We start from the raw sequence: 24,102 nt of genomic DNA on the forward strand, positions 1-24,102 counted from the left end.
ACACTTTGTCGAGGGCTCGCGCCTTCTGGAAGACCAACTTGTTGGTCTTAAAAGAGCTGAATTTTGCCAGCACGTCCCAGGGTTTCCTGGAGTCTCCCGGAGCTCAAGGCCCCACCCTGTGAACCCTTTCCAGACAAACTTCCGGCTCAGAGTCGCCCAGCACCGTCGAGAAAAACCCCACCATAAAGGCTTCCAGATATGGGCCTTCGCATCCTTCTTCCAGGCCCCACACACGAATTTTATTCTCAAGATCTTCGCATCTAAGCACCGTGGCTTTCAGCTGAGCACGTAGGTCATCAGATTGGGCCTCCAAGGGCCGCATGCGGTCTACCAGTTCCAGGTATTTTGCCTCAAGATCTAGAACGCGGGCCACTATCGAGTCGATATCTGTTTGCAGGGCCATTAGCCGGCTCCCCATTTCGGCCTTAAATGCATCAAAAGAGGCCCCCATATCAGCCTTGATATTGTCTCTCAGCTCGTTTGAATTCTCGTAGTCAGGGCATCAGGTCTTCGCGTGTGAGATCCATATTTCCGTCTGACCGGGCTGCCTCTTCATTGCTTGTCCCCTTGTTAGCGAGGGTAAAGAAGCTGAAGACTTTTGTGGAATGTGCCTTTTTGGGTGGCATAGGGACCCGTGACCACCCCTTGTTTGGGGCCTCCCCGCAGCAGAAAAGATCGGGGGTAACTGGAATCCACACCGGCACCTCGATTCTGCCCCATTGATTTGGTTGAGGGACTTCCCTGTGTCGGGTGATTGATGCTCAGTGGCGTTATAATAAGGTATCGCTGGGTCTGGAGACCTCTTTACTGTAAAGACAGGCGCTCAGTTTGTGTGTACTGTAGCCACTGGCAGCTTTCAGCCGGGGACCTCTCCATCAGATGGAGAACCGACGTCTGGGATGCTCCTTACGGAGGGCAGGCCCCACATGGCCTGGGGACCACTCCAACTCTCCTATCAGCCCCTCGCTGCTCTCATGTGTGTTGGATTCCCTCGCAGTAAGACTCCTTACTCAGCACGACATCCGCCCTCTATCTAGAGGTCACAACATCAAGGCCGCGCCTCATCTCAAGGCCTTATGGGGACCCCCCACACCGGCGCCTCAGCTCCACCTAGTCCATGTGCCAGGGCGCTCACCCTGAACAGGGCCACACAGGAACAGTAACTGTGGGGTGGGGTGTTGATTGGCCCACGGCCCCCTCAGGTGTGTTGCCAATTCGCTTGAGAAAGGATCTCCACAAGGGGCGAAAAACTTCCAACCAGATGCCCCCTCACGAGGCTGTGTGCAGGTGCCTGACTGACCCATTTTGAGGTCAGAAACCGCTTGTCCTTGATTAATCCAGGTGGCTCACTCCGGTGTAGGGCCCCCCCCACGCTTCTCTCCGTACCTCGAGGCTGTAGCAGAGCAGTCCTGTGTCAGCCTCCGCTCTGCAGGGGGCTCCTCACCGCATCCGGGGATCTCAGCAGCTGAGGCGCGGCTCCTCTCGTGGGGGCCAATGTGGCAGGGTGCCACCCTCCTGCAACTGGTTCCGACTCCCGGGGCTGACTGAGAGGGGTCTCAAGAGCCCCAGACTGTGCAGGACCCGCGCGGCCCATAGAAGGTCCAGGGACCACAGTGCTCGTCTCGGTGGCTCAGCGCAGTGACAGCCACCATCTTGTCTCGCACCGGGAGACTCCAGTGGCAGAAATACTCCTATGCTGCACGCATCACCCAAGACTCAAATAATGCTGCCAGTAAGCCCCCGGACCCCAGGGTGCCCCAGTGGATCGGGCGACCCAGTGTCGAAGAAGTAAGTGCCTACCAAGTCGTGTATGTGGCTGGGCCTGGTGCGGATCCGATCGGAATTACGTCCGTCGGCCATGATGGTTGGCCACGCCCACTGTATTTTTTCAACACTGGCATTGGGTTCACAGGTGTCTACTGGTGAGCAATAAACACACAGACTCAGGGATGGGTGAATAGTTCACAGGCTCAGGAGTGGGCAAGTTCACAGACTTAACAGGTTCCAGGCATGCAGGCAAGAGGCTCAAGTATGGGCAAAGAGCACACAGGTTTAAGGTTTTATGGTTTATAAGTTCAGGGGGGAAAAAGCAGGACACTGGTTCAACAATAGCAAGTAGCACATAGGCTTGAGGCAAGTAGCACACAGCTTTGAGAGGGAGCAAGTAATACACAGGCTTGAGGATGAGGAAGTAGTACAAAGGTGTATGGGTGGGTTAGTAGTAGCACATATGCTCGAGACAAGTAGTGCACACGCTCATAGGTGTGTTATGGACCTATGGAGGAGACTGAAATACCCAAGTACCAAGCCAGTGGGAATCATTCAATAGTAGAGCAACACGCCCTTTCCATTTCCATGCCACCACAAAACGCTGGCAGTTTTTATTTATTAACTGAATGCAGTTAAAATGGTTTATCAAGCACAGGTGAACAATAAAGCCGAACAGAACTTAATGCTGGATTAGCGGCAGGCTGACCTTTAGCATTGGCGAGCATCTGGGCCCAGGCCAAGGGTATCAATAGTCTGAGGGCCACACGGAGCTGGGTGCATTAAGGGGGTGTATGACGTTACAACTCATACTTTTACAACGCATACCATTACAACGAAATTTTTACAACGCAAAAACCATTACAACGCATGTATTTACAATGCATGTTTTTACAACGCAGGTACCTTTACAACGCATACCATAACAACGTAAGTATTGGTAAGTATATATTAATTTTTTCAATTTAAATTAATTGAAATTAATATTATTTAATTTAATTTAATTTAATTTAAATTAATTATATTAAATTATATTAATTAAATATATTATTTAATTTTATTTAATATATATTAATTTTTTTAATTTAAATTAATTAAAATTAATATTATTTAATTTAATTTAATGTAATTTAATTTAAATTAATTTAATTTCATTTAATTTAAATTAATTATATTAAATTAATTAAATATATTATTTAATTTAATTTAGTATATATTAATTGTTTTAATTTAAATTAATTAAATTTAATATTATTTAATTGAATTGAATTTAATTTCATTTAGTTTCATTTCATTTCATTTAATTTCATTTAATTTAATTTGATTTCATTTAATTGATTTTATTTAAATTTAATGTATTTAATTATTTAATTTAATTTTAATTTAATTTTATTTTATTTTAACCCTGTATCCATGTACCCCAAAAACCCAAAATTGACCCTGAACTCTAAAAATACCCCTGTACCCCAAAAAACCCAAACTGACCCTGAACCCTAAAAATACCCCTTTACCCAAAAACCCAAAACTGACCCTGAACCCTAAAAATACCCAAAAACTGAAAACTGACCCTGAACCCTAAAAATACCCCTTTACCCAAAAACCCCAAACTGACCCTGAACCCTAAAAATACCCCTTTACCCAAAAACCCAAAACTGACCCTGAACCCTAAAAATACCCAAAAACTGAAAACTGACCCTGAACCCTAAAAATACCCCTTTACCCAAAAACTGAAAACTGACCCTGAACCCTAAAAATACCCCTTAACCCAAAACCCAAAACTAACCCTGAACCCTAAAAATACCCCTTTACCCATAAACTGAAAACTGACCCTGAACCCTAAAAATACCCCTTTACCCAAAAACTGAAAACTGACCCTGAACCCTAAAAATACCCCTTAACCCAAAACCCAAAATGTTATGTTATGTTATGTTATGTATTCTTATTAGGCGCACAGATGCTCCAGCGAAGGAGCGTCCTGGCGCCATGACAAAGTAGCAGCACAACACAACGTAACACCCTATAGGAAATAAACTAAGGGAATAAAAAAGTTTTCACTGCCCGGCGAAAAGACCACAGGTCACTAAGGGCGCGGATCGCTGGGGGGAGGGAGTTCCAGAGCACCGCCGCACGGACTTTGAAGGAGCGTCCGCCAGCTCTGCTGCGCTTAAAGCGAGGAACAACAGCCAATTCTGAATCAGCAGATCTTAAAGCCCGCGCTGGAATGTAATGAATCAGAAGTTTAGAGAGAATCATGGCCGGTGAACCCTTAAGAATTTTGTAAGCTACGCAAAGGGCCTTAAACTGAATCCGCTGTGCCACCGGGAGCCAGTGCAGCGAGCGTAGGGTGCTGGACGTGGGGCATGATCTAGGTAGGCCCACCACCGATCTTGCGGCGGCATTCTGGATCCGCTGCAGACGTCCTATTTCTGCCTGGTTCAGGCCGACCAATAGGGAACTCGCATAATCCAGCCTAGAGATGACAGTGGCTTGGATCATGAGTTGTCTGGTGGCGGCATCAAAAAACTTAAGCACAGGACGGAGGCTCCGTAGAATGCCAAAGCAACAGGCCGCCGTACGTTTGGTATGGCATGCAAACGTAAGGGAAGGATCCAACCATACCCCGAGGTTTTTAAGCTCAGAGACTGGAGTAGGTGTAGGGCCCAGATCCCCTGGCCACCATCTCCCTCCCCAAAGTTCCGGTTGTCTGCCAAAGATCATGACCTCGGTCTTGCTGGCATTCAGCTGGAGACAGTTGGACGTCATCCAGCCGGCGACCGCCCGCAGTCCTTGTTGGAATCTGGGTGCATCCACATCGGCATCCCCGCTGATCGTGACCGCTAACTGGGTGTCGTCGGCGTATGACACCATTGTCATACCCCATTGCCGGACAACCTCAGCTAGCGGCCTTACGTATAGATTAAACAACGTAGGACTCAGCGAGGAACCTTGGGGGACCCCCAGATCCAACAGATGGTATTTGGACTGGTACGGAGGGACGGTCACACTGAAGGTCCGATTGGCTAAAAAAGACCGGAACCATTGGAGAGCGATGCCGGTGACACCAGCCTCCTCTAAACGACGCAGAAGGATTGGGTGAGATACGGTGTCAAATGCGGCGCTCAGATCTAATAGCACCAGCGCCGCAGTTTGACCCGCGTCAAGCACGGAGCGCAAATGCTCCACCATACACAGCAGAGCCGTCTCCGTGCTATGACCTGCCCGAAACCCATTCTGCGTCATGTCAAGGATATCGGCTTGGTGTAGATGTTCCGAGAGGACCGCGTTAACATGCGCCTCGGTCACCTTGGCAGGCCACGGCAGAAGTGAAATTGGCCGATAACTTTCGGGCTTACTACCATCCAGGCTGGGTTTCTTGAGAATAGGCCGGACCATGGCCTGTTTCCACTTCTTTGGGACTGCGCCAGACGTAAGCGACGCATTGATCAAAGAGCATAGCGGTGAGATGTCCTGCGCCGCTAGGTCTTTAAACACAGCCGGACAGAGTGGGTCCGCAGGGGACCCCGACCTCACCTGGCGGGCCAGTTTACCCAGGCTTTCAGATGTTAAATTCGGAAAAGAATACAACTCCTCAGATGTCAACAGTTTAAGAGGTGTGTCGGTGTGTGGAATAGCCGCCGGAAAAGCCCGGTAAATAGCTTTGACCTTTTCTAGAAAGAAATCCGCCAGTATTTCACAGTGCTCAACAGAGCTCTGGTGGGTCGCAATCACCTACTTGGCGGTAAGGTCTTTCAACACCTTTCAAAACTGACCCTGAACCCTAAAAATACCCCTTAACCCAAAAACCCAAAACTGACCCTGAACCCTAAAAATACCCCTTTACCCAAAAACTGAAAACTGACCCTGAACCCTAAAAATACCCCTTTACCCAAAAACTGAAAACTGACCCTGAACCCTAAAAATACCCCTTTACCCAAAAACTGAAAACTGACCCTGAACTCTAAAAATACCCCTAAAAAAAACCCAAACATATAACATTTTAAATATAATTATAAAAAATACCCCTAAAAAAAACCAAACATATATCATTTTAAATATAATTATACACTTACCAATACTTACGTTGTAATGGTATGTGTTGTAAAGGTACCTGAGTTGTAAAAACATGCGTTGTAAATACATGCGTTGTAATGGTTTTTGCGTTGTAAAAATTTCGTTGTAATGGTAGTGCGTTGTAAAAGTTGCGTTGTAAAGGTTGTTTCCCGCATTAAGGATATTTCCACAGCAGCACCTCTGTCATCTTGCTTCAGTCTTTTATCTATGCCTCTGCATGCTTGTTTCTGTCTAATTTGCAAGTTTAAAGCGGTTTGCAAGTTTAAAGAGGTTTTAATTCTTCATTAAGATGCGGGCGATGTTTTTAACACCCCCATTAGCCCCCTTCTCTGCCCTCCTTTCATCCTCTCACCCCCGCTGACACACACCAACACCCTCATCAGAATGAGGCAACAAAGCTATTGGTGATTTAAGTGAGCTGGGGGACATCCAGAGATGTTAAGGGGCCAGTCACTGCTCAGCCAGGGACTGACCAGTGAACACAAAAGGGGCCCCTGCTGCCTCGTTTAATTCAATAGCATCAGAAAGGGTGCCAAATTTCGGCATGTGTTTACCGATCGGAAGTTGAGGATGTGGGTAGCAGCAAGAGCAGCCGACTTTAAAGCTGGGAAACTGGCTTTGTGTCTCGGCGGGAGGCTCAACATTATGTGATTTGGGGCGAATTACTTCATCTCCTTGTGCCTAAAAATTAATGTGTCTGTCTGTAATGTAACTGGTGCTCATGTAACGTGCTCTGATACCTTCGGGTCGAGTTTGTGCTATATAAAATTACCCCCCCCCCCCAAAACAATAGTATTATGATAAATAGCGTAGACCAAACATATACTATATGAACAATGTGATTACCAATTACCACCACCATAAAAAGACAATTGACCAGGGGCCTCATCCATACAACTGAGCATAGAACTATTTAGTAGTTTGCAAAATCTTCATTAACCAGATTAAGGGGCACTTAGCACAGTTTACACAAGTACCGAATTGTTGGACAAACTTTAAACAACAGTGAGCCACAACACCTTGTATTGGAGCCAACAGGCAGACTTTTAAAACAAGTATAAAACACTCTTTACTTTGATGCTTTCCAAATCAATTAGTTGTTTTCTCCAGACTGATCTTTAGAAATGAGCATAGTGTTTAAATGTTACTCATTACGGTTTCGAAAAAACATGAAAGGCTGTCGCAACATGCAATTAACAACAGTCATTCTCAGTTATGAAAAAAGCATTACTTGAATAATGCAGCCGTACACTCTATTGTGAGGTACAAAAAAAAGATAGGTACGGAGGAATGAATATATAACTTTTATTTTAGACTGGGGAACATTCAATTACCCTATCTTCAGTCTTATAGTCCTTCACAAATATATTGTCTAATAAATGAAGACACACATATACAATTGGACGGATCTCCGAACAAAACTTAATAACAATGGACTTTCAAAATTACATGTGAAAAAGTACATACAAAGAAAGAAAAAAAAAATATATATATATATATATATATATGTGTATATATATATATATATATATATATATATATATATATATATACACATACAAAAAACAATAAACTCAACTTTACGTTGCCAATACCCAAAAATATTTGTACTAGTGTTCACACATTTATTTTGGGTGATACACTCAGAGGTAGTCTAAGTGAACACTCTAGGCAAAGGCGCTTCTTTTCCTTTAGCTCTACTGTGTCACACCAAGTTATTATTTTAGGAAGCAGTGCAATTGGCGTGGAACCAGTACACCGGCAACGCATCCACACATCCTTTCTAGCGCGTGGAACCAGTGGACCGGCAACGCATCCACACATCCTTTCTAGCGCGGATCGAGTATCACACCGACCGTAGCACCGGACATTTTTTTCCTTTAAGCGCGGATCGTATAACTTATCGACCGCAGCTCTAACACAATAAGACGGGGCCGCCAAACGGGACTTGCCTCGACACTTTAAACCGATCATCAATCGCGGATCTGAACCGATACGCCAGCCACCCAGCTTCCTCAAGCATACCAACGTGCAACCCAGGACAATTCCTGCACCCAGGCACGACGTTCAATTACGTCCAGCGCTGGAACCCTCCTCTGCCTATAAACCTAACTCTTGGTTGCAGAGGCGTATATATATTTTTGTTCCACCAGGCAATATAATCATTAAGTCCTGAAGATGATCCCTATATAATTTGAGCCCGGGATCGAAACGCCGTCGACTCTGTTTAGTAGACATACAGTTAATTTGTATACTCTTGGATGTATGTACTACTCTGGGAATTTTTGTCAATTTTGATGTAAAACAGTACCCAGTTTTGGCTCACCTCTTCTTGCCTGAAGTAAACTTTTCTTTTCTCTATATCCTTACCTTTAATTTTCTCCCATTTCTAAGTACGGCACAGGCTTGTGCTCTACTACAAACGAAAATGTTTGTTGTGAAATTGCATTTCAAACTTTAAGCATTTGTTTTATTCTATAAATAAATTCCTTGCCCGGCTGGGTACAGGAAAAGTATATATAGTTTCCTATTGTGGTCTATATAACATTGATATGAAATATTGTTCTAGGCTTAGGACCTTTGTTTCCATAAAACACCAAGTTATTAAACAACTCCTTATAAATTGGATAGAGACTCCTCCACAAATTTTTCGACGCGGACACGTTTCAGCCTTTGGATTCTTCTTGGCCTCCTCAGGACAATATTACCATGGGACAATAATAATTAATTCTTTCAAGGGTTGCGTCTAACACAGACCCGGGTCTGGGGCGACTGCATAGGACCGGTAGAGCATTTTGGAGGGCTGATCATAACTTATCTTGTCATGGGTGGCATGGGTGGACCCTAAATATCAACGCAAGAATAATAAGTAGTGATTTTCCTGGATTACTACATCCCTGCCAGAAGTAACCCACTGATTCCCTTTAAATGGGATGGGCGAACCGTGAGAGCTCAGTGGGGTTTTAGTAAGATGTCCTGCATCCGCCACTGTAAGGCCTGAAAGACTCTCAAAAGACAAATGTTTCATCATTACAGCGCAGTGCAACTAGCCAATTAAGGTAGCAGATGACAAGGTCAGCAGCATCCTGGGTAATTTGTTGCCTGACTGTCAATTAATGAGGAAGTCCAAAATAAAGGTACGATCTAAATATGACATAATGGTGTACTGCACTACACTTCTACACCAGTTTAGAGGCATAAATGTTCTTATTTTTTGCTGCAGCTTATCAGCTGTGACTTGTGTGAGAGAGAGAACGTAGGACTGATGGAGAAGGAAGCAAATATACCAAACAGAATTCATAAGAGCCGGACGGGTGACAATTCAGACCACTAGTTGTGTGACTACACAATAGAGGCAACTATGTTGTAGGGTGGGTGCAAATTATTCCTGAGTATGGGTATCACCCAAAAGAGGTGGTCCAGTAAAGCTTTTTCTTTGCATTCTGATATGCATACCGGTCAACCTCTTGTCTCAAGAATGCGGATGAAGTCATCCATTTAAGATGGCTATCCCATTAAGATCAATGGCGAATTTATTGTTTTTTGGAAGGTGGTATAGGTTTGAAAAGCACCTGACTCTGTTACATTTTATGAAGGTATTTTGTTATGCTGGTGAAATGAAGGGAAAGAAAGTGGCTGACAAATGCCAAACGCAATTGAGTATGTGTAGTCCAGAATTCATAAGGGAACAAGAGGGCAATCACAAGCAGACGGCAAATAAAAAACATGAAGTGGATGTGCTGTTATCTCATGGCTTCGTTGTTAATCAAGCTCAAGATAAGGCTGTGTGACTGTGATGAGAGAATGTTGATGAGTGGAATGTTGGTGAGTTTGTGAGTCAGTTGGTGGATAGGCTGAGCAGCAGGAAGGCTGCTCCTGGTGGGGCTCTTCGCTGTAACATCTTATCCTGAATAAACTTACATGGGAACTACTTGGACCAGATCTATTGCGTTTAGATCGTTGCTACCTTGCTTATTAGGGGCAATGGTTTTGTTATCTTTCTGTTGCATGCTATTGTTCCTATGCCATACTTTGTTTGCTTCAGACTTCATTGTTATTCCTTTTAGAGTCTTTCTGTATTTAATATAAAGAAAGGAGATGTGTTATAACTGCTGCTCAGCCAGTGTGACTGTGATGAGAGAATGTTGATGAGTGGAATGTCGGTGAGTGTGTGAGTCAGTTGGTGGATGGGCTGGGCATCAAGGAATAAACTTACATGAAAACTACTTGGACCAGATCTACTTTTATTCACTACAGGCTTCCAACAGAGCAGTGATATAAAAGGAAATATAGAAGTGCAGGTACTATCCCTTCCAAATTAAAGAAGTGCAGGTACTTAGTACCGGACAGTATCTACCCATTTACATTTAAAGTACTGTCACTTTTAACAGGTAGGTCCGTGAATAGCTCATCTAGTCCATGTGTTCTTTGCATTTTGGGATTGCATCCTGGTTATTACATTACATAATCAATAGTACAACTCTCGGAATGCAGGGAATAATTATTGAGTAGATGAAAATATAAAACTCTGTAGTAGAAAATGCATTCACACACTCCGTGAAAAATAGTGGCACCGCTGCCCCTTGACAGCATCTGCGAAAATACTTTACCGACCAAGTCAAATAACCTAGACTTCAATAACCTAGTCGACAGGGGCGTAACACAGGCCCCCGCATCCCCCGCAGTGCGGGGGGGGGCACGAGCTGCAGGAGGCCCCCTCAGCACTGTACTCACGCTGGAGAGTTACAAATTAAATCCGGAGGTGGCCCCTCTGTGTACCTTGCAGGGGGGCCCCTTCAACTTTCATTACGCCACTGCTAGTCGACTCCCCTCTCACTTCACCATCATGAATAGGTGGTTATTTGACTGTTTCAACCACCTGTGTTTTCTCCCGCCCCTTCACTGTATGGCTAATTATTATGTTTTGCTTATATCTTTATGCATCCTTAAGTCCTGCTATGTAATGCAATTTTCTTTCCTTTGTGTATGTAAAGCGCTCTAACACCCACGGGTCAAGCTAGCGCTATATAAAACTTTTTTTTTTTTAAACGACCAGCCACCAAGGAATCTTAGCTTCAAAAGGAAAAGGCTGGCCACCTAGCCACATACCATTTCGCTATGGGATTATCGCTAAACGAACATTGTTAGCATAAAAATTAACAATTTATTTTATTTATTTATTTAATGCATTTTTATAAAGCGCGGACTTTCCCCCCGAAGGTGTCAGAGCACTGTACAATAGAACCAGTTACGTTACATGAGAGAACTGTTACAGGAATGGAACAAACAAAAAAAATAACATGCCATAGAATCAAAGCGACGCAGGCATAAGGCACACCAAGCACAGACTGTACAAGCAAAAATATGAATATATAAAACAATGAACATCTTTGCTCTGGCGAGACATCAAACATACGCCTCGACCAGTGGTAGGACAGTAAAAGAAGATGTGGTGGACGGTACATAGGAATTACAGCAATATACCCCATTCAAAAATGGAGGCCTGCATGTACACACTTCCGGAAGTCTCCCGCGTGCCCTGCCTAGCCAATTCCCTTTGAAGTATATCTTCTCTTTCCACTTGGGACTAGGCTTTTTTTCTGCGCCCGCGCAGTACGATCACCTCACACGCCTAACGCGCAAACCTCTCGCCACCATTTTCGTGTTGCGAACATCGGGGTGAAAAAAAGCGACCCATCGATTCACAAAGACCCAAATAGTACGAATATATAAAATATGTATATAATGAAAGGTGTACGTGTGCCCAGTGGAAGTCCACAACGTTTTTTTAATGTCAAACCAGCCACTTGTAATCCTTAAAATTCTCCTTTTATTCATAAATATATAAATTATGCTAATTAACACCCATTGCATATTAACGCCACAAGAATGAAAAACCTCCCATTTTACGGGCTTCCTTCCCCGTCAGTAAAACCCTGGTTTACTTACCCTTTTTTGAGATGATCCGTGAGGCGAAGGGGTCCGTTTTTTCTGCGCCACTGTATTTTTTTAAATATATCTCGGAAAGATGAAATAGAAAGAGAAATGGTGTGTAAACACGTCCGGCATTTAATTTGGTTGTCTCCGCTTTCCGCACAAAGAGGTACGAAGAGGAGCAGTATTCGTCTCATTAATATATAAATATTTTATATATATTATTCCAAAACTGTGCCATGGTACTTTTTCCCAAATTGGAATTGTGGCAGACGCGTAAGCAGTACGTTTTCTAAAAACCATATATAGATATCCGCGGTCCCCTCGCTTATAAACTTGAATGCAGTTTTTTTTAGTTGCACATTTTTTTTTTTTGCAACTGCGTCATGAACATAATTTATGCAGGGCGAGGGCTGCATGCTAAACAGGATGTCTCTAAAGAGAGGGAGGGCCCGGCTGCAGCTCCTCACAAGCAGAGGAGAGAGGAAATGGGCGGGGAATAAAGGAGGGTTTGTGAGGTGATTGCAGTTTGGTCAGCGTAAACTCTCGCTATGAGAACGGTTCACAATTAATAAATAAACGCGAGTTAGGGAACTGACTGTTCTTAGGGTATGTAAATCATGACCGATTAATTTGTTATTTTTATATCTGAAACGCGATTACGTCCTATATTGTAAACACAAAATATAAATTTCAGTAGAGGATTACATCCCCCCCCCCAGGGGGGCAAATTGCGCAATTTATACGTAGCATACTAAAGCATGTAAAGGCAGGTTCCATTGTGACTGCCATCAAAAGATATGTTCAAGAGAATTTCTGCCACTTCCATTATTTGAAAACGATAAGATGATATCAGGCTTTTCTTACATGTGTTTTTAGGTCTGGCCTGACCACAGACGTCTGAAAGATCAATTAATACCAATGCTTTAAATTATACATAAAGCGGATTTGCCTCAGCCCTGAGCAGAATTTCATTCTCACCCTGTGCTATTGGCTGTTTCATTTATCATTTACCACTTACAGAGCAGGTGCACTAATGGACTATTTTACATCTCAAAAGGGCAATGACTCATTAGACATTAAATAATGCGTTTGGCGGTGCAGGGAGGTTGGTAGAGAACTTTCTTGGTAGTTCTTTATCAGTCTGTCTTTTTGAACAGGATAAGTCATATCGTTTTACCATTACTTGTTGCCGAATTTCTGGTAAGGTACAAATCCTTTGTTAGTATATATAAATAACAATAAAAACACAAAAAAAGAAATTAAATTATGTAATACATGTATGGTTTAGAAGAAAACAATTCTTTGCAGTTTGTAGGGTTTTTTTGCACTGTATCAGTCTTTTTGTCAAATATTTGTGTTAGGACTTGCAGATTGACTGCAGTAGTGTTCAACAGACACTAATAAACGAGCCCCGGCAATGCAAATATGTCTGGCTTTAATATCATAGGCATCAAATGCTGGATGTTATATACAGAAATGCTCTACACTGCCCTTTAAAAGCCCTTACAACCGTCCTCGCAACTCAATCCGAACAAAGATGGGGACGGGGCATTTTCTAGAGCTGATTGGCTCATGTCTATGTGGGCGACCCGCCTTGAAGAATGGACAGCGCACTGGTGCTTGAGTGCTCAGCGGTGGACACACTGACCCCATAGATATGGGCTCGGATCACGACACTACCCGGGAAGATGCCGCGTCATGGAGGAACCAGGAAGCAAACATTTAATTATCACGTGCATGGCAAGCTCTGTGTGTCTCAGTGCCACAGAAACCAGCCCCCAACTTGCTCTGGAGTCCATCGATGGAGCGAAGCTGGTCATTGTGCGGAAAGGGTGTGGTGAGAGGATGACATTCACTCTGGAAATGTACAGAATGCAGGCTGTGAAAGTACAGTCTACAATTCGCCGTTTTGATGTGCTTAGAGTGCCCCCCCCGATACACCCCCCATCCTAATCGCAAAACTTAAAATAGAATTTTACAACAGCTAAAAAACAAGAGCTAGTTGCAGGAAACAGCTCAAGGAGTGGTGGGGCGGGCACAGGAAGATAAAAGAAAAAGCGAAAGTTTGGCACTATGCGTGTAACCTGACCCACGAGGACAGGAAAGCAGCTACTACCCTGCTCGCTCCCGCAAGCAAAACGCTGTGGGAATGAACGTTTGCCAAAAAGGTGGGAGATGCGCACGCCTTTAGACAATTGCAGGCTACAATAAGAGAATGACACAGCCAACCAAATGCGCGTGGGGGGAGTCAGACCCACACAAAAAAGTTTAGAGTGCTCACAAGAAGCCTCCCATAGAGAAGCGCATGTGCGCTGCGCTAGGCTCAGCCTAAAAACATTGACAAAGCCAATAGACTTTGCATAGGCTCGACCTATTTGCCCTGCCAATGCTTGTTTTCATTGAGCGAGCAGATCTACCTCATTGAACAGGCTACCAGAATGTAAACAAATAGGATCTTAGATATGCAGGTATTCGTGAAGTTTTAGCTGACTGCTTTGCTCAAAATAGTATTAGGTTGATCTCTGAATTGTTCTAAAAAATCTTTCGAATGTCTCTGTCGAAGACCAAGTACCTGAACCTTGCTTCCACTGGGTCAGAAGATAATTTCCCAGCTCCTCTACTCCACTGCAGTCAAAATATATTTAACTAGCAGTAAAGCGGGGGAAAGGGGAATGGGAGAAAAGAGAGACTGAAACTGTGGTGTCTTGCCCAACTGGTTTTCTCAAGGAAGGACCTCCTACACCTGTAATTATAAAACACAAGATTACAAGTTCTCACTAAACAACTGATTTCTTTATAACGTTTATCACTCTACCACTATACTGTATTCAAGTACCAGTTAGCTGTGGTTTAAGTGGTTATTGCCTCTCTCTTGTGTCAGCTTTCAGATTATACTAATTGAAGATGGTGTCTTTACAGAGTAGATTAACTGTCCTTGCTTTCTTCTTTTTTCTTTTTAGGTGCTGTACTGATGTTATCGATGTGCTTAGCAGATAGTTGGTAAATCTAAATATCTATACTACTATAATAAAGGAAGAACTTTCAGCCTTTGAGGCGGGTAAACTCTGGAACCACAGCGCCAATCCACACACCCGATACACCGTTGGAATCGTCAGGGTGTGTAGATGGTTATGGGCTATATAAGTAAAAATAAAAAACGTTATTTAAAAAATGTAAAGTAAAAAAAAAGTAGTCCCTCCGAAGTAGCGCCGGCCGCGACGTGCGTGCTCACGTCAGGAGCGCGGGGAGGAGCGGCGTCCAGGAGCGCGACGAGGAGCGGCGGACATGGCGCGGGGGAGGAGCGGTGACGTGAGGAGCAGCGGACAGGCCAGCGGCGGTGCGAGCAGCGGACAGGCGGGAGGAGCGGTGGCTCAGGTAAGGGGGACCCATGTCGGGGCAGGCGGGGGTCGGGGCAGGCGGTGGACAGGCCGGGCGGGGGCCCGGGCTGCTGCACAATGTCGGGGCGGGCGGGGGTCGGGGAAGCCTGTTGCACCCGGACAAGGTCGGGACGGGCTGCTGGTATATATATATATATATTTATTTTTTTTGCTCCAAATTCCTTCAGGCAGACGATCGAACTCCAGGCGGGTGCTTCTCGTAGTGAGGAAGGGACTCACTTGTAGATATAAGCTCCAACGTATGCAAGTTACAACACACACGGGCACTCCGGGAAATTTAAAAGTCACCTTTATTTCGCAGACGCGTTTCAGCAATTAGCTTTCATCAGTGCTCAAGGTGTAGGTCTCTCATGCACAACGTTCCGATTTTTTAAAGAGAGGAAAGTCTCTCCTAATTGGTCAGTTCTCCATGCGTGGCAATTGAAACAGGACTTCGCCGTACTTGAAAGGTGATATTTCAAGTTTGAATAAAGATAGTTCATTTCCTTCGCAGCTCCATGATATTTTCAATGCTGTCAGTGGCGTTTGGAATTCATCGAGTCCGCTACAATGTTACTTGCCACAAACGCTGTGTATGCCTTTCCCTCGCCAGGCCTCTTTTGCAGCAGGTCGGGACCGCAGGCAACAATAAATAAAGTTGTCCTTGAATTGGGATAATTCTAACATATGGTCGCGGGCCCTTCCGTGAAGAGACGGTTCAGCGTCTATATAGTTTTTCGCTCCAAATTCCTTCAGGCAGACAATCGAACTCCAGGCGGGTGCTTCTCGTAGTGAGGAAGGGACTCACTTGTAGATATAAGCTCCAACGTATGCAAGTTACAACACACACGGGCACTCCGGGAAATTTAAAAGTCACCTTTATTTCGCAGACGTGTTTCAGCAATTAGCTTTCATCAGTGCTCAAGGTGTACAACGCCACCACAATTGGGACGAGTAGCCGTCTTTGTGCAGAAACAATGTTTCAGTGAGGCGTTTATTTTACACATCACCAACCCACTAGGGTAAGACTTTAAAGACTGTGGCACATCCCGGGCAGCTCACTGTAGCAAGATTAGGCACTACGATCTCCAGCATGCCATGCAGTTTGGCCACGCCCACTGAGGCGGGATAACAAGATCGAGAGGTGGTGCCATGAAATTGAACTGGGCGTGCTGTTTCCAGAGCCTTTGATAAAGGGTTTATAACACGAAACGCGTCGGCGCTTACTGGACTTGATTTAGAGTGCTGGGAGATATCGCTATCACTGAACCTGCATTAAAGAAATTTGTGGCAGATACTCACTTGTGCGGCCAATCCTATACAGGCAACTTCTTAATGGTGATATATATATATATATATATATATATATATATATATATTCCTCGAACAGTTTTGCCAATCCACCAGCCACACACGACGGCGGGCTCCGAGCGAGGGAGCGACCCCTCTTAAATACTTCACCAAGCTATTTTGTAGTACCAAACAGCCAAACTCGAGCCCAAATTCTTTTCAGCATGTTATTTATTCATAAACAGTGTCAAACAACACCGGGTGTTGTTTGACACTGTTTATGAATAAATAACACGCTGAAAAGAATTTGGGCTCGAGTTTGGCTGTTTGGTACTACAAAATAGCTTGGTGAAGTATATATATATATAAATATATATATATATATATATATATCCACCATATTTCGGCGAAGAAGCTGTAATGGCCTCTGACAGCGGCGGGCCGGGACGGGATCGCCACTCCCCCGTATTCAACCGACAGTCGTTCTCTTTTCTCCCCCACAGAACGATATCCAGGCCACCAATTCAATTCAAAAGTGTATTTATTCACACACGCACTCGACGCGTTTCGGGAAACAAGTTCCCTTGTTCACGAGTGTTAGAGCAAAGTGATAACACAGTTTAAATGCAGTTCATGTGACTCGTGAGTTTCATAGGCATTAAAGACAGACTACCGTACCTTGTAATATCTGGAGCTATGAGAACCACAATATATTGCAGCAGGCAAATCCAGGCATTACTTTAACATAAATTATGTTCATCCAACTTTTCAACACAATATTCGAATTTTCAAAACAAGATAAAATAAAAATAACGTTGTGTCCGACCAGCAGGCAAGATTCAAACCCCCTATCTCAGGACAGTCAAAATTACGGTGTACTACCATGTTGTGCCACTACCATCTCAGTCGAAAATTAGCCTCAGTGGGCTGTTAGGCAAAACGTTTCTGCTGTGCACAAACTCAACACATATTGGTTATCATGCCCAAGTGGGCGTGCACTTAAGTTTATAGAAAACGTACAGTTCCTTTCAGTGTTCATTTAGACCGAAGGAGACTCAAAGTTGAGCCGATTTAGTTGCCTTCACAAAGGTGTGATCCTTGAATCGTACCACCATACTGTGTCTGTGTCATTGCTTGGTGAAAATTAATTCCAGCCTCTCTGCCTTTCATTGTCGTGTCTCACTCTCCCAAATCATATCAACCGGCACCTGTGGTAACAAAATAAAAAAATATAAAGTTTCACATTCAGTCGTGAATTGTGCACATTCATACATTTAAAAACAGGGATATTTAACATCATCTAATGGTTTTACAAGGAAACAAATATATTCAATTTACATTTTATGCATCATCCTAGATGTACACCCAGTGCCTCATCACCATTATGGCCAAGGGGTTGCATGGTTTGGTACTTAATAATAAATCTGGATTCAAGGCGTCTTAATTCTTGTAATCTGTTACCTCCCCTTTCTCTTACTGGAATCTGGTCCAGTACTGTAAATGATAACAGACTATTGTTGCTCTGGTGGTGGGTTGCAAAATGTCTAGCGACTCGATATTGTTTATCCAAGTTCTTTATGGCTCTGAGATGTTGTAAAACTCTCTCTTTCGCTGGTTTGATTGTACTGCCCACATAAAATTTATTGCATGGGCACTTGAGCGCATAGACAGCAAACTCTGTGTGACAAGAGAGATGCTTCAAGATTTTGTAGGGGGCAAAGTGTTCGGACAGTTTCACTTCTTTGGTGTTGTGGCTATACTTGCAAGCCTTACACCGGCCACAGACATAGAATCCCTGAACTGGGTTATTTTTCTTTCTATTGGCCACCAGCGTCTGACAAATTTTATCTTTAGTGACAATGGTCTTCTATAAGTCACTTGGGGAAACTCACGAATACTTGTTTTAATGTCCTTATCAGTTTGCAAGGTATTCCAAAATGTATTAATGGCACTTCTAACCCCTTTTGCTTGTGAGTTATAGTCTGTGATGAACCGGACTGTTTCCTGGTTCTTATCTACTTTCTCTGTGTCTGTCTGTATCGGCTCTTTGCTATATACTTTCTTGACTGCACCTGCAATCAATGTTCCCTCTAATTATTTTCCTCTGTGTGCGGCAGTGTAGGGTCTCTGTGCGCTGCAGCCATGGCTATGTGCGCCAGGAACCAGACCTCACGTGTGGGTTCAGCACCAAATACCACTCCAAACTTTTGCTTTAAAAAGTGAATAGCTGGTGCTTTTACACAAATACAGCACCACGTTAAGGGTCTTAAGGCAGGTTTGCAATTTGGATACACACGCCATGACTTGAATTGGTGACACAGGCAAGTACACTTCAAGTTTAGAAAAGCACAAGACTCCAATGATGGTACCATCATAAGATTTTACTGCTGTGGGTGCAATGTTACTTGTTGTATTATAAATCTGGATGCAGAGACAAAAAGATGCAGCAAAATACCAATTTCCACTCTTGCCTGTCTCTGCTTTCTCCTTTTGTGCCTGTTTTCCTGTCTTTCTCTTCTTCTTTCCAGTTGGTGTGTTTCTTTCTCTCTTGTTGGCGGTCAATACGGGATGAGGAAAAATAAATGCCAGTCCCCAAACAACGAGTGAGGGTGAGACCACCGGCTCAAATTAACCATTGGGAACATGTAACGAAGAAAAACGTGTAAAATGTAATGGGTATTATCATCTTCTTTTAAAGACAGTGAAGGGTTGTAGTGACAGGATAGTAAATTACGAAGCCCCAAGGAGGAGTTTGCATGTCACCTAAATCCTGCAATGGCTTTGTAGCACCACAAGACAACATGAATAAAAATCTGTAGTTTCCATTGGTTGAAATGTTTAATTATCAAAAATACAAGTGGGACGCTCAAATGGTTTGTTAATGCCCCCAGAAAACACGTGGTTATGTCAGGTGGCTAGCCTGTTTTACTATGGCATGAAACTGAATTGGTATCAAACGTATATCAAAAGCAGTAAGTTGCAAACTCTTGGTAGTGAACAGGGGCAAAAAAAAAGATGAATTTCTTTCTGTTAATCATTATGTGGAGATTGTGTGTTTTTTCATTTTTAAATTGCTGTTTTAAATGCATATTTGGTTAGCTGGAGGGGAGATTTGATGCCAGCTTCCTGCAGTGTTAAACAACAGACACCCAGCTACAAAGAATTGTTTCTTTTTGTTTTCACTTTTTACAGACAGAGTAGGAGGTTACTCGTTGCAATGGCAACCTTCTCCTATTTTAACATTCTGCCTTCAGTGCCAAAAAACACGAGAGCAGGGCTGCATTCTTGGGGAGTGGTTATGTGGTGAGTGACTCCAGGGCGGGTAGATCAGATGAGTCTCATGTCTAGTGAAAAGGCAGGCCCAAAGTGAAACTAGATCATAGAATAGTATTATGGAGCTGCAAGCAAGTAAGGGGGATGGGCAGAAAATAAAACTAGTTTTATTTAGTGTAGGTCATGCATTTTCACAAACTTTCTCTCTGGGCCAAATTTACAGTGTGGTTTGCGGCCGAGGGCCGCACCGGTGGGGGCATGGTAAGTGGTGGAAGGGGGGCGGGCTACAGCAAAATACGCTGGCATACACATCTCTCCCTCTCTGTCGCCCTCCCTCTGTCTCCCTCGCTTTGTCACCCTCTGTCTCCCTCCCTCTGTCTCCCTCTGTCTCCCTCCCTCTGTCTGTCTCCCTCCCTCTGTCTGTCTCCCTCCCTCTGTCTGTCTCCCTCCTTCTGTCTGTCTGTCTCCCTCCTTCTGTCTGTCTGTCTCCCTCCTTCTGTCTGTCTGTCTCCCTCTGTCTGTCTGTCTCCCTCTGTCTGTCTGTCTCCCTCTGTCTGTCTGTCTCCCTCTGTCTGTCTGTCTCCCTCTGTCTGTCTCCCTCTGTCTGTCTGTCTCCCTCTGTCTGTCTGTCTCCCTCTGTCTGTCTCCCTCTGTCTGTCTCCCTCTGTCTGTCTGTCTCCCTCTGTCTGTCTGTCTCCCTCTGTCTGTCTGTCTCCCTCTGTCTGTCTGTCTCCCTCTGTCTGTCTGTCTCCCTCTATCTGTCTCCCTCTGTCTGTCTGTCTCCCTCTGTCTGTCTGTCGCTCTGTCTCCCTCCCTCTGCCTCCCTCTCGGTCTCCCTCTGTCTGTCTGTCTCCCTCCCTCTGTCTCCCTTGACTCCCTCTGCCTCCCTCTCTGTCTCCCTCCCTCTCCCTCTCTCTGTCACCCTCTGTCTCCCTCTCCGTCTCTCTGCCTCTCTATCTCTGCCTGTGTCTGTCCCTGCCTGTGTCTGTTCCTGCCTTCCTCCCTCTGTCTCCCTCTCCGTCTCTCTATGTCTGTGCCTGTCTCTGCCTCTCTCTCTCCCTGCATCTATCTGTCTCTAACTCTGTCTCTCTGTCTGTCGCTCTCTACCTCTATCTGTCTCTGCCTCCGTCAGTCTGTCCCTGCCTCTATCTAGCTCTGTATGCCCCTGCTTTTTTCTGTCTCTGCCTCTACCTGGTTCGGTCTCTATATGTCTCCATCTGTCTCTATCTGTCTCTATCTCTATCTGTCTTTGCCTCGGTCTGTCTTTGCCTCTGTCTGTCTCTATCAGTCTGTCCCTGTCTCTGTCTGTCTCTATCTGTCTGTCCCTGTCTGTCTCTATCTGTCAGTTACTGTCTCTGTGCCTCGGGCAGTGCACAGTACTGTCTACACGTCCCTGTCACCGGCAAAAAAACAAAACAATAATCAAATGTATTTAGAACACAACATGGTACTTTGTATATGTCCTGGTTTTAAAATAAACTCTCAAAATGTATCTATCTAAGTAGGTTAACTACTATGAACATCAATCCAATTCCACCGATGTGGAGGTGGGCGGGAGGAACCAACAGGGGATGAAAGACCGTCGTGCTACATACAAATCACGGGGATATACAATATGGGGATGGGATGCACACCTTTTGTTTTTACTTTTTAACTTGTGCTATTCAAACTTGTCCACATTCTCCTTTAGATGCGTGCAGAATGGTGAAGTGCCAACCCGTTACGATACCAAAGACTGAAACACAACATGATAACAGGGGCGTAAATACACCCCCAAACACTCGCACAGCTTAATTGCGCCATTTCTGCCTCTCCTTAATTTTTTACTCATCAATGTATTCTTTATATACTTTCTTCTTTTCATCTTCTTTCCACAGTCATTTAAGTACTCGTCCACATGTGGAATTATGTGCCATTGTCCAAGTTTCTATTATTCACGATGTGTCCATCCGGACCTCTCTACATAAATACGACTGAAGCAAGGTTCGTCAAAAGGCAGCGTTTATTCTAAAAAATACAATGCATTTCGGGCTACAAGCGCCCTTCTTCAGGGGTCACTATAAAAAACAATAAAACGTGAATCAATTACAATTATACCATAACATTGCATTTTGCTCTATAAAACAGCACAAATTCATATGTGATTTCTTAAAATGAACACATATTGTAAACTGTATCACCCTCCGTTATCAAAACAAACCAATGAATTTTAAACTTTCATCTTCCCTTGAGCCTTTCCCCTCCCTCACGTTCTACCAAATGTTAAGCTTTTTCCCTTCTTGTGACACACTTAATCTCTCATAATATTGTTGACCCTTCAAAACATTTACCTCTGTTCACCTCCCTCTCCTCTTCCAATAACAATCACTCTGTGCCATGTACGTTTAAATGTTGCTTGCATTTCCACTTTCTTGCAACCATCTAAACTATCGTATAGATGGTGATGTTCCAAACCTCACACATTCACAGGCTGATGAAATCACCACCTTTATACCTCCCATCTACTGGATTAAACACCACATGATTCCCCTACCTGCCATCACAGGTTAAAATCGGCCATATGAGTCTTCCTTCTTAGCAAGTAATCATCTGTGTCATTCCCTCACCCCTCTTTAAACCCATCCACCCGCCAAAATTCCTCCTATTTGGCCCTTAACTTCACCAGTTTACCGACGTTGATATTATCATTAAAAAAACAAACACTTAATTTATCATAATGCATTTTAACAGTTTCTGAAGAGAACGGAATTATCATTCATGATTGTGTTGCACAATCCAACTATAAAATTCAATTTCATTGCAAAAACCAATAAACCAATAAATATCATGTAAGAATTATCACAACTTTAAAGTCCGTTTCCAATAGAACATTAACACCGACTTTCTAGACTAACTCAAGATCTTTCACCAAACCCTGTTGATGCATGAGGCACATCAGTGTCTCGTTACTTATGCTTTTTAATGGGCGGGTGCTATCCCGAGTCAAAGTTCATGAAGATACAATATGGGGATGGGATGCACACCTTTTGTTGTTATTTTTTAACTTGTGCTATTCAAACTAGTCCACATTCTCCTATACAAATCACAGGCCAAACTGAGACTGTCCAGCAGCCTCTGTGGCGGCACTCACTGCTGGACAGCCCAATAGAGCAAGGCTGAGCACTAATTGTGGGCCATTGTGAAAATATTCTTGTTAATTGAAGCGCAGTAGGGTGCTGCAATTAACAGGAATACATTCACAAGTGCCCACAATCAGCCCCCAGCTACGCTACATTAAGAAAAGAAATGCAGCAAGCCCAAAAGCATGACGTGCGCTTTACACGTCGTGCTTTTGAAATTGATGCATGCCTTTTCTTAATAGAGTGCGACTGTGGGCTGATTGTGGGCACTTGTGAATGTGTTCCTGTTATTTGCAGCACCCTACTGCGTTGCAATTAACTGGAATATTTTCACAATCAGCCCGCAGCCTTGGCCCATTAAGAATGAAAAGTAGCAAGTGCAGACGGCACTTGCTTTAAAATGACCGGTGTTAGGGAATGCTCTCCCGGGATGTGTGTGCGCGCTTCACTCGACACACTGCGCGCTCGGGGTCACTGAGGTGCGCGGCCGCCCAGCCGCGCAGGTTACAGGGCACACTGCCTGCAATACATTTCTTACTGTATCCTCTAGTTTTGAATCTTTCACACATCTCTGTTTTTTCTTTCTCAAAATCCACCTGTTTTGTACAATTTGTTTTAGCTCTTAGAAGTTCCCCTAAGGGGATAGAGTTAATCAAATTCCGGGGGTGACAGCTCTGGGCATGCAATAAGCTATTTCCTGCCGTTTCTTTTCTGAATAGAGCTGTTGTCAGGTGGTTGCCCTCTATTTTGACCTTAAGATCTAAAAAGTCAATATTGTTCTCATCAAAGTGGCTTGTGAAGGTCAAATTAAAATCATTGACATTAAGAGTTTGTGCAAACTCTTTAGCTTTCTCCTCGCTACCCTCCCAGATGATGAAAATGTCATCAATGTACCGGAGCCACGTACGTACTCCGGTCTGGAATTGGGGTAGGTGTCTGACCACCTGCTCCTCCCACCAGCCAAGATATAATCCGGCAAAGCTGGGGGCGAAGCAGGTACCCATTGAAGTACCAAGCAGTTGGTGATATATACTGCCATTGAAGAGGAAATAGTTCTGGGTGAGACAAATATGAATCATTTCCAGTAACATTTCCATATGGAACAGATAGGACATGGATCTGCTACTCAAAAAATGCCTACAAGCCTTTATTCCCTGGTCGTGTGGAATATTAGTAACAGGCTTTTCACGTCAAGGGTCATGAGTAAACAGTCTGTATTCAATTCAATGTTAGCAATTTTTTGCAAAAAATCTCCTGAATCTTTAAGA

The 24,102-nt window shown here is 44.0% G+C and overlaps 1 protein-coding gene and 1 long non-coding RNA gene across 2 annotated transcripts in view; one reads left to right on the forward strand and one right to left on the reverse strand.

Annotated features, from left to right (window-relative positions):
* The window catches only part of POU6F1 (POU class 6 homeobox 1), a 211,186-nt gene extending 199,064 nt beyond the window's left edge, over positions 1 to 12,122 (reverse strand). The window contains exon 1 of the mRNA XM_078688854.1: positions 11,788 to 12,122. The gene's annotated coding sequence lies outside the window, so the exon portion shown is untranslated. The remainder of the gene's footprint in view (positions 1 to 11,787) is intronic.
* Positions 11,802 to 24,102, forward strand: part of LOC144829764 (uncharacterized) — a 186,378-nt gene continuing 174,077 nt past the window's right edge. The window contains exons 1-2 of the long non-coding RNA XR_013610808.1: positions 11,802 to 11,941; positions 14,736 to 15,150. This is a non-coding gene — a long non-coding RNA (uncharacterized LOC144829764). The remainder of the gene's footprint in view (positions 11,942 to 14,735; positions 15,151 to 24,102) is intronic.

Source organism: Lissotriton helveticus, chromosome 1_1, assembly GCF_964261635.1.
Source record: "Lissotriton helveticus chromosome 1_1, aLisHel1.1, whole genome shotgun sequence".
In the NCBI taxonomy this organism is placed as follows: domain Eukaryota; kingdom Metazoa; phylum Chordata; class Amphibia; order Caudata; family Salamandridae; genus Lissotriton; species Lissotriton helveticus.